General features: G+C 46.4%; 1 long non-coding RNA gene across 1 annotated transcript in view; it reads left to right on the top strand.

Annotated features, from left to right (window-relative positions):
• The window catches only part of LOC132873567 (uncharacterized), a 69554-nt gene that overhangs the window by 39745 nt on the left and 12890 nt on the right, over nucleotides 1-16919 (top strand). The gene's annotated exons all lie outside the window — the stretch shown is intronic.

Genomic DNA, 16919 nt, shown 5'->3' on the forward strand with positions numbered 1-16919 from the left:
TGATGTATGCTTAAACAAGCGACTTTAGCCTCGAAACAAGGAGCTGTAAAGACTTTTCTTCTTTTTTAGCTTAACTTTCTCTCAGAAAATTCAGTTTGTTGCACTGAGTTAAGACTTTGTAGGTGATTGATAGTCTGAGTGTGTGGTATACATTTATTTCCTGCAAATTCCAGTATAATAGCGTTTGAATGTCAAGTGGTGGATACTTCTCACTTTCAAGTTGTGTGTGTATGATTAGTCTTTTAATGGGTTTTCATTTGTAGAAAGCTTTGCCTGTTCTGTCCCTGAAGTTGGCGCTGACCAGATGTTTCCCATTTCCTCTCACTTTTACCTCCTGTTTCTTCACATTCTGATCGTATCCTGAAATGCTGAGGGTCTAATAAGACGCTGCCGTGCTTTGTAGTGAGAAGATGTTGCAATCTAACTACATTAAACTAACATTACATTGTTCAGAACAATCGTGATCTTCATTGCGTAAGTATAGAATATATGTACGTATGAAAATTTTTACTTAGAGCCAAAAGGGTTCTTTGGATATTTAAGGGTGCTTAACTATGTTGTATTCATAACAGCATTGTTGAGTTATTGAATCTGATTGGACAGAAATGATAGGTTTATACTAATACACTCATTTTAACATGTTTCTATCCTTGACTTGCAAGTGACGTCAAAGCAAAATGGAAACCCGGATGTCGGCCATATTGGTGTGTAGCGCGGACAATGCGTGGGTGGAGCACAGAGGACGGCAGGACAACGTTTGGAGGAAGTAACAGTGTATTTTATTAATAAACTTTTCAGTTTAAAAGAACTCGCAGCACACAGACACACTCTCAGCCTCCACTCCCGGGTCGCGCTCCCTCTGCTGTCTCTCAGCCTCTTAAAATAGGGAGCGGTTTACTGGGAAAACACACACAAAACACAGGTTAATTACCGTCAGGTGTAGCGAATCTGCCACTCACCTTCCCCGGCTCCACCCTCCCGTCACAGACCGATGCTTGACCACGCCCCCGCTGCCACATACCCCCACCGCCCGACTCAGGCCGGGCGCCCGTCCGGCCCGCAGCCGACTCCCCCCCCCCTTGACGGGAGAGGAAGTCCGCCACGACCATCTGCGCCCCCGGCCTGTGGACCACCTTGAAGTTGAAGGGTTGGAGTGCCAGATACCAACGGGTGATCCGCGCGTTGGCATCCTTCATGCGGTGGAGCCACTGGAGGGGCGCGTGGTCCGAACAGAGGGTGAAAGAGCGCCCCAGCAGGTAGTAACGGAGGGCGAGGACCGCCCACTTGATCGCCAGGCACTCCTTCTCAATGGTGCTGTAGCGCCCCTCACGCACTGACAGCTTGCGGCTGATGTATAGGACTGGGCGGTCCTCCCCCTCCACCTGCTGGGACAAAACGGCCCCCAGCCCTCTGTCCGACGCATCCGTCTGCAACAAAAAAGGGAGAGAGAAGTCAGGGGAGTGTAAGAGTGGCCCCCCACACAGTGCAGCCTTTACCTCAGAGAAAGCCCGCTGGCACTGCTCCGTCCACTGGACCGGATCTGGTGCCCCCTTTTTAGTGAGGTCAGTCAGCGGGCTGGTGACGTCCGAATAATTAGGTATAAACCTACGATAGTAGCCAGCCAGCCCCAGGAACTGTCTCACCCCCTTTTTGGTCTTGGGCCTCGGGCAGGCCGCAATCGCTGCAGTCTTATTAATTTGGGGACGCACCTGCCCGTTGCCCAAGTGGAAGCCCAGATACCGTACTTCCACCCGCCCAATCGCACACTTCTTCGGGTTGGCAGTGAGTCCCGCCCGCCTCAGCGACCTAAGGACGGCCCTCAGGTGTTGCAGGTGCCGCTGCCAGTCATTGCTATAAATGATGATGTCGTCTAGGTACGCGGCCGCATAGGTGGCGTGCGGCCGGAGGACTCGGTCCATCAGCCGCTGAAACGTAGCGGGCGCCCCAAACAGCCCAAACGGAAGTGTGACGAACTGGTGTAAGCCGAACGGTGTGGAAAAGGCCGTTTTCTCTCGGGATAATGGAGTCAAGGGGATCTGCCAATATCCCTTCGTCAAATCCAGTGTCGAGTAAAAGCGAGCCGTGCCTAGTCGATCGAGCAGCTCATCAATACGAGGCATTGGGTATGCGTCGAATTTAGACACCGCGTTGACTTTTCTATAGTCCACACAGAACCGGACCGACCCGTCGGCCTTGGGAACCAAGACCACTGGGCTGCTCCAGTCACTGTGGGACTCCTCGACGATGCCCATTTCGAGCATGGCCTGAAGTTCTTCCCGAACCACCTTTTTTTTGTGTTCGGGTAGTCTATAAGGGCGGCTACGCACTACCACCCCCGGGGGCGTCTCTATGTGGTGTTCTATGAGGTTCGTGCGACCGGGCAGGGGCGAGAACACATCCGAAAACTCGGCCTGCAACTGGGCGACCTCCGCGAGTTGGGTCGGGGAGAGGTGGTCTCCACAAGGGACCGGAGAGGTACGTGATGCCAATGACCCTTTGGGGACCTCCGGCCCCAGCTCCGCCTTCTCCGGAACTACCGACACCAACGCCACGGGGACCTCCTCATTCCAGAGTTTCAGCAGATTGAGGTGGTAGATCTGTAGCGCCCCCTCCCTGTCCGTTCGCCTAACCTCGTAGTCGACGTCCCCGACTCGCCGTGTGACCTCAAAGGGTCCTTGCCACTTGGCGATTAATTTGGAGCTCGACGTGGGCAACAGGACGAGTACCTTCTCTCCCGGAGTGAACTCTCTAAGGCGCGTGCCCTTGTTGTACAGGCGGACTTGCCGTTCCTGGGCCTGCCGCAAATTCTCCTGAGTTAGGTGGGTGAGCGTGTGGAGTTTTGCGCGCAGATCCATAACGTACTGAATTTCGTTTTTGCTCTGTGAAGGTCCCTCCTCCCAATTTTCCCGCAGTACATCTAAGATGCCGCGCGGCTTACGCCCGTATAATAATTCAAACGGGGAAAACCCCGTGGAGGCTTGGGGGACCTCTCGCACTGCAAACAACAAGGGTTCGAGCCACTTATCCCAGTTACGTGCGTCATCACTTACGAATTTTTTAATAATATTCTTGAGGGTGCGATTGAACCGTTCAACTAAACCGTCCGTCTGTGGGTGATAAACGCTGGTGCGGATCGGCTTAATACCTAGTAGCCCATACAGTTCGCTCAGTGTCCGTGACATAAACGAGGTGCCTTGGTCAGTCAGAATCTCTTTCGGGATTCCAACCCGGGAGATGACGTGGAAGAGGGCCTCTGCAATACTGCGTGCTGAGATATTGCGAAGAGGCACCGCTTCCGGGTATCGCGTTGCATAGTCCACCAGGACTAATATAAAGCGGTACCCTCGTGTTGACCGATCTAATGGCCCAACGAGATCCATCCCAATTCTTTCGAACGGGGTCTCGATTAATGGTAGGGGGCGCAAGGGCGCTTTTGGAATGGCCGCTGGATTTACTAACTGGCATTCGCGGCACGCCGTACACCACTTACGGACGTCGCCGCGAATCCCTGGCCAATAGAATCGGGCCATTATCCGGGCGAGTGTCTTATCCTGCCCGAGGTGTCCAGCCATGGGATTAAAGTGGGCCGCCTGGAATACCAATTCCCGGCGGCTCTTTGGAATTAATAACTGGGTGACTCGCTCTTTCGTCTGAGTGTCCTGCGTCACTCGATATAATCTATCCTTCAAAATGGAAAAATAGGGGAAGGACGGGGTGGCGTTCGGCTGGAGCGTTTGACCATCGATTACTCTCACTTGGTCAAACGCGTGTCGCAGAGTCTCGTCTCGCGATTGTTCCAGTGGGAAATCCACGAGGGATTCCCCAATAGAAAGAGGAGGGGCCGGCGGCTCCTCCCCCTGTCGCGGAGGTGACGTAGACGGCTCTGCGACCGCCGCTCCAGCCAAAGCGACACCGGGACCCTCCCCCGTCAACCGGCAGGACCCACTCTTTACTAGGCGTGCCATTAAACCCCGAAATCCCGGCCAATCGGTCCCCAAGATCAAAGAGTGGGTAAGGCGAGGATTAACCGCCGCCTTCACTATAGATTTTTCCCCTCTAAAATATATGTGGACTGACACCAACGGGTAGCTGTGAATATCCCCGTGCACACACAACACCTTCACCCCTTGTGCTCCCCCCAATGCCTCGTCTTGCACCAGGCTTTGGCGGATCGAGGTCTGATTGCAGCCTGAATCCACCAACGCCTGATATGTAGCCCCTTGTACACTTACCGGTATGCGATACGCTCCGGCCCGATCGAGGGCAGCCTCTGGCGCGTTGGGGATCCGCACCACCGCCCCCACCTCCATCGCTGCACATTGTTGCTGCAGGTGGCCCGGTTCCCCGCAGCGCCAGCAAACCGGCCCGGGCCTCCCCTCTGCAACTGTGTTCTGGGGCTCACTCACCTGAGGGGGGGGAGAGACAGACACAGAAGGGAGAAACGGGAGGGCACCACGGGTGCGGCGGGCCGGCTGGGGTGGGGCCGGCCCCCGCCTCCGTGGTGGGGGAATGGGGCGAGGACGGGACACGGGAGGAGGGGGGGAAGACAGAGAGAGAGGGGGGGAAGACAGAGAGAGAGAAGAGGAGACAGAAGACGATGTCATCCGTTGTCCTGCCGCCGGTACAGCCGCCAGATGATCCTCCGCCAGTCCTACGGCCTGATCCAGCGACGCCGGGCGGTGGCACTGGACCCACTCCGCGGTTCCGGCTGGTAAGCGGGCAACGAACTGTTCCAGCGCCACCTGGTCGATGATTCCCTCGGCGTCGCGATCTTCGGCCCTCAGCCACCGCCAGCAGGCGTCCCGGAGCTGCTGGCCAAACGCGAACGGGCTGCCGGCTTCCTCCATCCGCAGCGCGCGGAAGCGCTGGCGCTGCTGCTCCGGCGTGCGCCCCACGCGCTGGAGGACGGCCCGGCGAAGGTCAGCGTAGGCCAGCCGGCGGTCGGCGGGGAGCTGTAACGCGGCCAGCTGCGCCTCTCCAGTCAGGAGGGGGAGGAGGCGCGCCGCGCGCTGCTCCATCGGCCACCCCGAGGCTTCGGCGACCTGCTCGAACAAGGTGATGAAAGCCTCGGGGTCGTCCTGCGGGCCCATCTTGGTCACAGTGAGGGGAGACGGGCCCGCGGCCGGGGCGCTGGTGGACCCCGCCGACGCGAGGAGCCGCCGGAACGCCTCTCGATCTTCCTGTTGAGCCAGCACCAGGGCTTCGAAGCGGCACTCCTGCTCCGTTCGGAGCGTGACGAGTGCCTGGTGCTGGCTCTGCTGAGCCGTGGCGAGGGCGTGGACCAAGTCCGCGAACGGGGAGGATTCCATGGAGCTGTAGCACTGGTGCTCCACCTTTTCCCGGGTTTCAGCACCACTGTAGCGCGGACAATGCGTGGGTGGAGCACAGAGGACGGCAGGACAACGTTTGGAGGAAGTAACAGTGTATTTTATTAATAAACTTTTCAGTTTAAAAGAACTCGCAGCACACAGACACACTCTCAGCCTCCACTCCCGGGTCGCGCTCCCTCTGCTCTCTCTCAGCCTCTTAAAATAGGGAGCGGTTTACTGGGAAAACACACACAAAACACAGGTTAATTACCGTCAGGTGTAGCGAATCTGCCACTCACCTTCCCCGGCTCCACCCTCCCGTCACAGACCGATGCTTGACCACGCCCCCGCTGCCACATGGTGGATCTACAAATGCGGGGTCAAGCGACATTCCATACAAAACATAGCCATGCGTGCGCAACTATCTTTGTTTTTCCACTGCTTTAAGCATTCCTTTAGCTATGCCATATCTTTGTGCTTATGCCATATGGTTGTGGTCAGAACAGTACTCGTGACCGTGGCACGTTCCGGTTTTTTAGAATTCCGTCTGTGATTCGGAAAGAGGGTGAGGAAACTCTGAGGCTTAGTACGGAGGGGAGACGAGGGGATCAGGACACTTCGTCCAATGACCATTTCGTCCAATAGTTAAGACATTTCGTCCAAAGCTTTTTTCATACGCATTATCAATTATTTTATATTTCAGGTATTCCAGTGTTCGCGAACGAAAACCCCTCAAGAGTGCTGCTCAGCACCTAAAGATTTAATATGATCCAGCTGGCTTTAAAAATTAATAACTCAGCCAGTGGATCTCACAGCGAAGCCAAATTTTACAGGCACCTCCCTCTAAGCCTCCCCCTTCAAAAGAACACGGTCTTGGGTCGGGAGGACCGCGCCTCGGCCTGGGATTCATGAACGAAGCCCCCGCAAGAGCACTGTTCAGCACCTAAAGATTTAATATGATCCATACTATGGAACTCATTCGCTTTACAAAAATATGCTTTGCTTCAGTCTAATTCCACTAATTCCAATCTAATTCCACTAATTCCTCCTTTTTTGAACAAATACCTGAAATATAAAATAATTGATAGTGCGTATGAAAAAGGCTTTGGACAAAATGGTCATTGGACAAAATGACCTGTATTCGTACTCGATGGCCGGTAGAAGCGTCTTATCTTCAGAAAAGTCTGACTTTTTTAAATAATATGGGTCAAAACCACACATATCTATTTTCGCTTGACCGTTCAAATCATGGTAATACTGAGAAAATTCATCACTGTTTCCAGACACGCTTTCAGTGGCTGCCATCCTAGTTGCTTTGTATATCCACCATCATGGTGGATGCTCATGACATAGCACATTTTGATCACATGGTTGCAAGTCATCTATCGTAACAGCTCATTCACAAGGACTTGCCATGACTTGGCATGGCAGCCAATCACCATAATCAAAAGCTAATTAGTAAACGGATAAAAATGTGTTATTTAAAAAAAAGAACATTGTATATAAGCAGTGATGGTGAGAAGCTTTCTGTTAGGAGACGGTTAGTTCATACTCATGGAAGGAGTCTCCAGTTTCAGCACTTTGTGAAACTTATAGTTAGTTTCAAGTTTTCTAACACTAGAAAGTCTTCAGAACAGAGGAGTTACACCTTATGGTTTCTCTGTAACATGACAAGTTGTGTTTTTTAGGTCGTATTAATCTCAAGAGCGAGAAGAAACTAGAGTAATGAGGGAACGACTGTTTATAGCTGTTGCAACGTAAGTGATAACAGAAACTTGTTTCATGGATGTTCCATGACATGAAATGTAACCGTAAATGGTTAAAAAGTCTGACATTCCTTAATAGATTAAAATTTGGAATTGTCGCTGTGGCATGAGAGGAATAAAACACATTGGGACATGTTGCTGTGGGAAAATATTCTACTTTAGGGTGGTAAATTTACTACACACACCACCCCAATGTGGATTATTTTATTATAAGCACGTGTCTTGAAGTGTTTTATCAAATCAAAGGACCTGACTAGATTTCTGTTTTAATTTTTTTTTTTCCTGAAAAAGTACGAATTGTACAAAAGGTTTGAAAAATGGGCGGAGTCTGAAGGGTTTTTTTTGTTTGTTTGTTTTTTTACATTTCTTTTTAAATCTCCCTCATCAGAATTCTTTAAATGTTTGCGCGTTGTGGAGAGATTTGTAATTTACAGCATGAGCAAGCCAGTGGAAACTTTGGCGGGAACCAGTGGCCTTGCATGATTCGAGTGATCCGTATTTAATGCGGTTGCGTATAAGTTACACAACTAAATTACACGAAGACAAATGGCTTCACTGAGCCAGATAAATTAACCCAACAGTGGGTTTTACATTAATGACAATGTTTAATTAAGCATACTTAAATACTCTTACCGTTGTGTGCACTCGATAAGTGTTCGCCGCATTCCTTGAAACAATTCATGAATTAAAAGTATTATGCAAGTAATTGGTGACACGTACGGTTTTGTAGCTTACTCTTTAAAACACGCAGGAAAAAAGTTTGCAAGCACACAAGTCTTTTAACCGCTTAATACAAAGTGACAGCGGAATTCACATTACGGTTTCCTTTAATGCACCGGGTTAATTAACTTTCCCCTTTCTCGAGGGGGAGCCCACGCTCTCAATTAGTGGTATTTGGCAGGGTTATATATATATATTTTTTGTTGGAGATTTAATCCGCTGCTGTGTGTATGTACAGTACACTACACACACACAGGTTGTAATATAATAGCACACAGACAATATAAACATGCAGGCTGAACTACAGTGGTAAAAATCCATCATGGTGTGGTTCGCTCACCGCACACTCTTTGTACATCAATCCTCCGGAAGGCCTTGTAAGATATTATTGATGATAAAAAGTAGCATTATGTCTCAGTCCATACCGTTCCTGCATTTAGTTTGAAGGTATGTCATTTTCTCAGATTTCACACCTTCAGAGGTTAAAACATACTTCAAAAGCTGTGAGAGGCATCAAATTAAAAAAATTATTTTTACATCAAGCGCTGAAGGTCAGCATCATCTCTGGTTATTTCTGAGCCACATTTGGTGTAACGTCTGAAATATTCAGCAATGCTTAAAACTAGACAGTCTTTCAATTTCATAAAATTGGTGAAATTTTGTTCCCTCTGGAATTTGGTCACTGTGATGTATGTTTATTTCTGTAATATCTTAAAAAAAAAAAAACAGGCCATTTTGTGGCTGGGAAGTTATTTAATTTGAGGGGATTCCCAAGCAAATAACGTGCATGAAATCGCTCGCTTCGTGCAGTCAAGCAGACAGAGGAAGTCCGTGTGTGCATGCGCAGGTTTACCTTTTACATCATTCTGTCACTCAATGAACAGTTGATCATACCAAGGTGCTCGCTGATCGCCGATATTTATTAGTTTAGTCCTGCGTTTCCTTTCCTTCGCCACATAACAATAATATATGTTCAATTTATATAGCGCCTTTCTCAAAACCCAAGGTCGCTTTACAATAATAGGCAGAAAAAAGAAAAGAAAAAAGTCCACCAAATAGAGGTCAGGATATCATTCCAGTGGTGTAGCAGCCACAGTCCCACCAAAAGGCTTACGAAAACAAGTCCCACATCTCCAGCACCTCCGTCGTGACGCCGCCAGCAGCATCGCTCGAACACCACGCCATGGATCCACAAAGCAAGCACAGAAGCATCGCCACACAGAGCGCTGGTACGTCCCAAACCGCCTGCACAGCTGCCGCGACGCCACCGAGCAACATCGCTCGGAACGTCACGCCAAGCACTAAAGCACAGAGCGCTGGACAACCCCGATGTTAAAATGAGCAACGAGCTCACTGCAGTCTATAGCTGGGAGCACAGGCATCACCCACAGCGAACCAAGGCCTGGAGGGAACCGACGCCCAAAACTGGGTCCGGAGCTACACCACAACCGGCAGACAAAAACACTCAAACAAACGTCAAACACAGAAAAAAGAAAAAAAATTAAATAAAAAAAAGGAGAAAATAAAATAAAAAAGCTCCGGTGAATTCTTTTCTTTTCGCTTTCCGTTACTGTAGTCGGCCTTTCATGTTTCATTTGTGTCCTCCATTTTTCTCTCCTGTTTCAAATTTGTATCCCACAATACCATGCGCAAATGGGAAAAGCCCACCACGTGATGCATGAAGTAGTATCTTGTATTGCATTATGGTGAAGCAGGAAAAAATAGTGGAGAATTTAGGGCCACGTGGCCCTAAATTCATTAATTGTTCTAGTTAACAAAAACTAATAAAATTGCAAGCCTGTGATTCGAATTCAGTAGCTTTCAGTCCACTAAACAAAAATAATTGGGTGTTGGGGAAAATTCTTTTTATGACCTACACTTGAAAAATATGAAAGGCAGTCTACCTTTAACATTGCTATCATAAACAGTTGCAGATGTCATCACTGTATTTCAGAGACTGACTAAATAGGCTCCGTTTCTAGGTTTAGATGCACCATGGCTGTCCTGTGGGTATCAGATTTACTAGCAGGCATAAGCTTTTTATTTTGTCAGTCAAACTATTGTTTAATCTTTTATATCCACATCAGTTGATCTGGGGTCGACGACTTCCCACCCAGATTGTAGATTTTGTGCTCCCTAGCCCTATCAGTGGTAGAGCTAAACAGTATTAAAATCTGTCTTCATTAGGTCCTCAGTGCAATTTGATTCAAGAACAGTATTAATAATTCTCCAGCTTTTGTACTTAGACAGCGTTTGCATTAAATTTAGCGCTGCACTTCATCCTTACTTGCTGTGACCAGTGAGCATAGATGTTGTGCCTAAAGACCTCAGGCATGTACCTGAACCACAGCGAGTCTACAGAAGAAAAATGGGAGAAAAAATTTGAGAGAATTTAAAAAAATGACCCATATGCCGCGGCACGGTGGTGTAGTGGTTAACGCTGTCGCCTCACAGCAAGAAGGTCCAGGTTCGAGCCCTGTGGCCGGCGAGGGCCTTTCTGTGCGGAGTTTGCATGTTCTCCCCATGTCTGTGTAGGTTTCCTCCGGGTGCTCCGGTTTCCCCCACAGTCCAACTCTAAATTGACCGAAGGTGTGAATGTGAATGGTTGTCTGTGTCTATATGTCAGCCCTGTGATGACCTGGTGACTTGTCCAGGGTGTACCCCGCCTTTCGCCCGTAGTCAGCTGGGATAGGCTCCAGCTTGCCTGCGACCCTGTAGAACAGGATAAAGCGGCTACAGATAATGAGATGAGATGAGACCAGTTTTCTCCTATACCTGTACACCTGTACATTCGTGCAGTTATCCGATCAGCCAATCATGTGTCAGAAGTGCAATGCATAAACTCATGCAGATAGAGGTCAAGAGCTTCAGGTAACGTTCAAATCAAACACCAGAATGAGAAAATAATGTGACCTCAGTAACTTTGAGCATGGCATGGTTGTATTTCAGAAACTGCTCAGTCTGTAGAGTTTACAAAAGAACGGTGCAAAAATCATTCAGTGAACAGTTGTTCTGCAACCAGAAACACCTTGCTGATGACACAGGTTAACAAAGGAGAATGACCAGTTCCCAAAAGCATTGTAGCACAAAGATCATCGTTAAATGGTAGAGCGAACAGCACAATGAACACTTTCTCTCTTAGTTAAGATGCTCTTAACGTTAAGGCTACATCCACACGACAACGGCAACGAGATGTTATTTAAAAATATATCGCGTCTAAATGGGCAACGATCAGTAAAATATCAGGTCCATATGGCAACGCAACGCTTGCTGAAAACGATGCAATACACATGCCACACCTCTAGGGGCGCTGTAAGACGGTCCCTTCGGAGACACCAGAACAATAGAAGAAGTAAGGACGCATGCGCATAAACTATTATGCGCGAGACTTCATATTAGCCACAAAGTCAGGAAAATCTGTTCGTAAAATTACATTATAATGACCAAATACAATGAAAAGTATTTTTCCAGTCTCACCTGTGAAAGGTAATCTCATGTGATCTCGTTTGGACGGTAAACCTGTTGGTACAGTTAAACGCAGCACATGAATGAGGCATCTTTATTCTCCGCTTTGACCTATCCAATGTGGCGGCGAGGATGACATATGATTCTACGCGGAAGGCGGCGTCTTTAATGGTCCGGAATAAATTGAATGCTACACGTTGATGGATTAATTTGTTGTTCTACGCCCTTTTTGAGGAATGTATTGTAGGACTTAAACCAACATCTGAAGAGGTGAGATCGCTCCTTTTTTTCCCTATTTTTGCTGGCGGGATTGACTCTGCCCTAAGGGCTATTTTCTCTCTCTCTCTCTCTCTCTCTCTCTCTCTCTCTCACTTTGCACCATTACACAATAAATATTCACAGTGAAAATATTTTGTAAGCGCGTTTCATGAACCAAGTTATAGGATTTGTTGACAACTCGCATCGAGTTCGTTACACTTCTACCCGGCGTGAAGCACTCACAGTCATGTGGTTGTGACATCATCGTAAACAAATCCGTTCTACTCATCCAGACGACTTCGCAATGGCAATGTTGCCAGATCTTTCCACTCTGGAACCCATTCTCAAAAAGATTGCGTTTTGGGCACCCAAAACGCCGGTGCCGTGTGGACGCCAGGCCTAAACGATAAGCAATTGTATCGGAGTCACCTGAATCCGTTGCCATGTGGACAGGGCCTAAGAGGCTTTTGGGGAACCCACCACAGACTGGTTCGAGCTGGCAGGAACGCTACAGTAGCTCAAATAAACACTCTTTACAGCCATGGTGAATAGAAAAGCTTTTCAGTTTGCACAACACATCAGACCTTGAGGCGGATGGCCTACAACAGCAGAAAACAGCATCAGATTCCACTCCTGTCAGCCAAGAACAGAAATCTGAGGCGAAAGTGGGTGCAGCATGACCTAGGTATACAGGTGTTCCTAATAAAATGGCTAGTGAATGTATGTATTGTTCCATACAGAACTGAGCCACAAAAAAAAGATGATTCCTGTTTCCTCAGTAATCTTGCAGCCCTGCTGACATCCCGCCTTATCTTTGTTTGGACTTTTTTTTCTTCTTCCTGAAACACCCAAAACGCATTATCAGCAATGATCGAGATGTGTGTGAAATACAGTTACAGGTATAATGAACAAGGATAAGGTGGTTTACTTCATTTCGCTCGATTACTCCATTTTTCAAAATGTCTAGAATAAAAAGTAAATAGGCCAAGCTGCGATTGTGCAATTGAAGTACAAATTACACAATAATCTGACAGAGCGGTGTTGCGTTTTTCTTGGCTCGAACGAGAGAACTGGAGCATCAACCATTTTTCTGTTTAACGTGCTTGCTATTTGACAACACAGACTTGAGACACTTGTAAAATTAGGACACTCTGTCTTTTAGTGACTGTGTGTGTGTTTCTGAATCCCTGTGCTATAAGACACAACCCTAATCATTTCATCATCATAACTGCACACACATACACACGCACACACACACATATATATATTATCTGTGTTAGAATTTTTTCAGCGATCGTGATGTGGCGTCGCTAATGAAAGATTTAACAGAAAACTTAAACTTTGTCCAAATTTAAGGACCGCATTGCATTTCCTTTCATTCTTTCACCAAACCACACATCATTGTTAACAATGATATGACAAACCGCGTTAAAATGGCGTTTGGATATCAGCACGCACCAAGCCTGCGTACATGAGGGAGCCATTTTCATCCTTCACTGCCTTGTGTGTTTGCTTAGCCTCAGTGAAGGCTTCCTCCATCCCACCAGGCCTTGACATTTTACCCAGTGCTCCAAACCAGTGATTTACAGACAGAATCCAGACCTAAACAGGACGTACGAAACGTAATGTTGAAACCGTACCATATGGGAAAGGTCTCTGTGTTACGGTCTCTGCACTGTCGCGCGTCTTTGATATACAGTCTCGCGTCACTCAGAGGAAAACACAGAGTATGTGTTATAGCATGCGTTCAGGCATACAGAATGACTCTTCCCGAACCTTCGTTCCTCCCTCTGCCGCTCAGCAGGACACAGGCGCTGTCTCTGCAGAACGAGGACACTGGGTTGCTTTGGCTGCACGCCATTGCTTGTGAAGCACATTTGAGCAGACCGGAGAGGAGAGAAAATATGGAGGAGGTTCTGAAATCTGCCGCGTCGTTTCACTGTCATGAAGTAAGACCTGTCGATGTGAGCGAAATTGATTTGATTTAGGAGCGTGAGTCACTGAGAATCATTCATCAATGCGGTGAGCCGTCGTAAATGAGTGTTTTGACTTGAAAACTCAGGCGGCAGAAACACAATGATGAATATGAATTGAATCTGAGGAGAGATCAGTGAAAAAGATGTGGAATTTACAGGTAAATCCATTACATAAATACTGGTGCCTTGTGTGTGTTTTGTTGGGGTTTTTTTTATTGCTGGGGTTCTCAGTAACTCAGTGACTAGGTTTCTCCTGGAACTGTCTCAGGAAAAGCCTTAGGAGATTTACATCCACAGCTTTTTTTTCTGCTCCAGAGGCAACGTGAACACCAGATTCACATGGCTTGTTTTTTATGTTACTGTGTGTTTCTAAAGAGCCAGTCGGGTAAAATCGGAGTTAACAGCTATTAATTAAAGCACAAACAAATGGTCTGTTGCATTAATGCAGGTTTGATTCATGAACGCAGACTGGATTTAATATGCTCCTTGTCCCACTGACACGATGTCCAACATGAGATTACAATAAATGTGTAGAAATTCTAACAAGTCAGACTAATTTTGTTGGATTTTCTGTAATGAAAACCTCCAAGCACTTACTCCACCTCTCACTTTAACTTCACACTTTTCTAACTTTTCATAAAAATACAGCTGGGAATTTGATCATCTCCAGTGTCATTGCTTTAATAATTAATTTGTTACTCACTCGGAAATATTACTCATTGTACCAATTGTTTTATTCCCTCATTTTGATCGTGAACTGCTTTCATTTTTTAAAAATTTTTATAAACGTCTTGGCCAGTGATTGAAAAACTTCAGAAAAACTTTACATAACGTGCATTGTGAAGAGGTCTTTCAAGTTTTTTTATTTAAGTGTTGTCAGGATATATTTTGCCATCTCATCCTCCTCTAATCTGAAACTTTTCAAATTTTGACAACTTTTCTCAAGAAGTATCTCAAGTTGTTGCAGGCCATGTTTTATGTTTTTATATGTTGCAACCTACAACAAGACTATTTTTTAGTTGTTGGGGGTTTTTTTTATTCCAGTGTACATGTGCGAATTCTGACATTTTTTTTAATCCTGACACTGATCAGACTGGATGTGCTGCGTGACAGAAGAAGTACCAAATCCCTGGCTTTACGTCTAACTCCCTCCTCTTTGGACTCGGCTTAGCTGTTCCATCTATCATTGCGGATCTTTATTCCACTTAAATCTGATGTTAGGAACGTTTTTATTTCTTTTTTTTTCCAGTGAAGCTGGCGTTTTACTGTGGAAGCACAGGGTTTTCTGGGTAAACCAAAAAGAAGCTTTTCACTTTGCAAATTCGGTGCTGGTGCTTAAAACTAGGCAGACACTGAGAGATGAACTTGCAGGAGTTTGTTTTAAGAGTCAGTTTTTGTCCTCACCCCCTGAACCTTGATGGTTCCTCCAGATGTAGCACAGCGAAGCGTGTCAAAAAAAAAAAATCCCGCCGCCTCAGCAGAATCAGATCCAGCTGGCGTGGCTAGCCGAGCTACAACTCATTGGTTACAGCTGGGCTTCGATTTATGTGATAGCTGAACAAATAAATTACAGGATTAGATAGGGCAGGAAAGAGGACACTTTTGTTTCACTCCATCGTCGGCTTCAGCGAATCCGCACCTCTCAAGTGTATGCAAAGGAATGGCCTCGGATATTAATGGGGATTTAATAGCATACCATACCAGAGTTCTCATTTTTTAAGAAAAAGGACTTTCTTAATTGATTTGAGGAAAAGAAAAAAATATATACTTTTCTTGCACAGATCTGGACTTGGGGAAAAAAAATCCGTCCTTTTTATTGAATTCGCAATCATGTGACAGGTTTTGAATGAAAACCAGAATCAAATTAATAATTATCCCATAATTCTCATCAAGTGTACACAGGACAGTATTTTAATATTAGCATCAGGCAGTCTAAATGTCTAAATATCTCATTCGAAATGTTCTCAAACTATTCACCAACTTGTACGTATTCTTGCATCTAGAAAATGTTTCTTACGAGTTCTTATGAAATGCAGCTTTTATTTTTCTTCTTTTCTATATGACCAGTTTTGCTTAAAAAAATTAAGATATCTACTGCTCGAAGTCGGCAATATGACGATATAATAGCAAGATCGTGATACATTATACAACCCCGATTCCAAAAAAGTTGGGACAAAGTACAAATTGTAAATAAAAACGGAATGCGATGATGTGGAAGTTTCAAAATTCCATATTTTATTCAGAATAGAACATAGATGACATATCAAATGTTTAAACTGAGAAAATGTCACATTTAAAGAGAAAAATTAGGTGATTTTAAATTTCATGACAACAACACATCTCAAAAAAGTTGGGACAAGGCCATGTTTCCCACTGTGAGACATCCCCTTTTCTCTTTACAACAGTCTGTAAACGTCTGGGGACTGAGGAGACAAGTTGCTCAAGTTTAGGGATAGGAATGTTAACCCATTCTTGTCTAATGTAGGATTCTAGTTTCTCTACTGTCTTAGGTCTTTTTTGTCGTATCTTCCGTTTTATGATGCGCCAAATTTTTTCTATGGGTGAAAGATCTGGACTGCAGGCTGGCCAGTTCAGTACCCGGACCCTTCTTCTACGCAGCCATGATGCTGTAATTGATGCAGTATGTGGTTTGGCATTGTCACGTTGGAAAATGCAAGGTCTTCCCTGAAAGAGACGTCGTCTGGATGGGAGCATATGTTGCTCTAGAACCTGGATATACCTTTCAGCATTGATGGTGTCTTTCCAGATGTGCAAGCTGCCCATGCCACACGCACTAATGCAACCCCATACCATCAGAGATGCAGGCTTCTGAACTGAGCGCTGATAACAGCTTGGGTCGTCCTTCTCCTCTTTAGTCTGAATGACACGGCGTCCCTGATTTCCATAAAGAACTTCAAATTTTGATTCGTCTGACCACAGAACAGTTTTCCACTTTGCCACAGTCCATTTTAAATGAGCCTTGGCCCAGAGAAGACGTCTGCGCTTCTGGATCGTGTTTAGATACGATGACTTCTTTGAACTATAGAGTTTCAGCTGGCAACGGCGGATGGCACGGTGAATTGTGTTCACAGATAATGTTCTCTGGAAATATTCCTGAGCCCATTTTGTGATTTCCAATACAGAAGCATGCCTGTATGTGATGCAGTGCCGTCTAAGGGCCCGAAGATCACGGGCACCCAGTATGGTTTTCCGGCCTTGACCCTTACGCACAGAGATTCTTCCAGATTCTCTGAATCTTTTGATGATATTATGCACTGTAGATGATGATATGTTCAAACTCTTTGCAATTTTACACTGTCGAACTTCTTTCTGATATTGCTCCACTATTTGTCGGCGCAGAATTGGGGGATTGGTGATCCTCTTCCCATCTTTACTTCTGAGAGCCGCTGCCACTCCAAGATGCT

Source organism: Neoarius graeffei, chromosome 25 (assembly GCF_027579695.1).
Source record: "Neoarius graeffei isolate fNeoGra1 chromosome 25, fNeoGra1.pri, whole genome shotgun sequence".
In the NCBI taxonomy this organism is placed as follows: domain Eukaryota; kingdom Metazoa; phylum Chordata; class Actinopteri; order Siluriformes; family Ariidae; genus Neoarius; species Neoarius graeffei.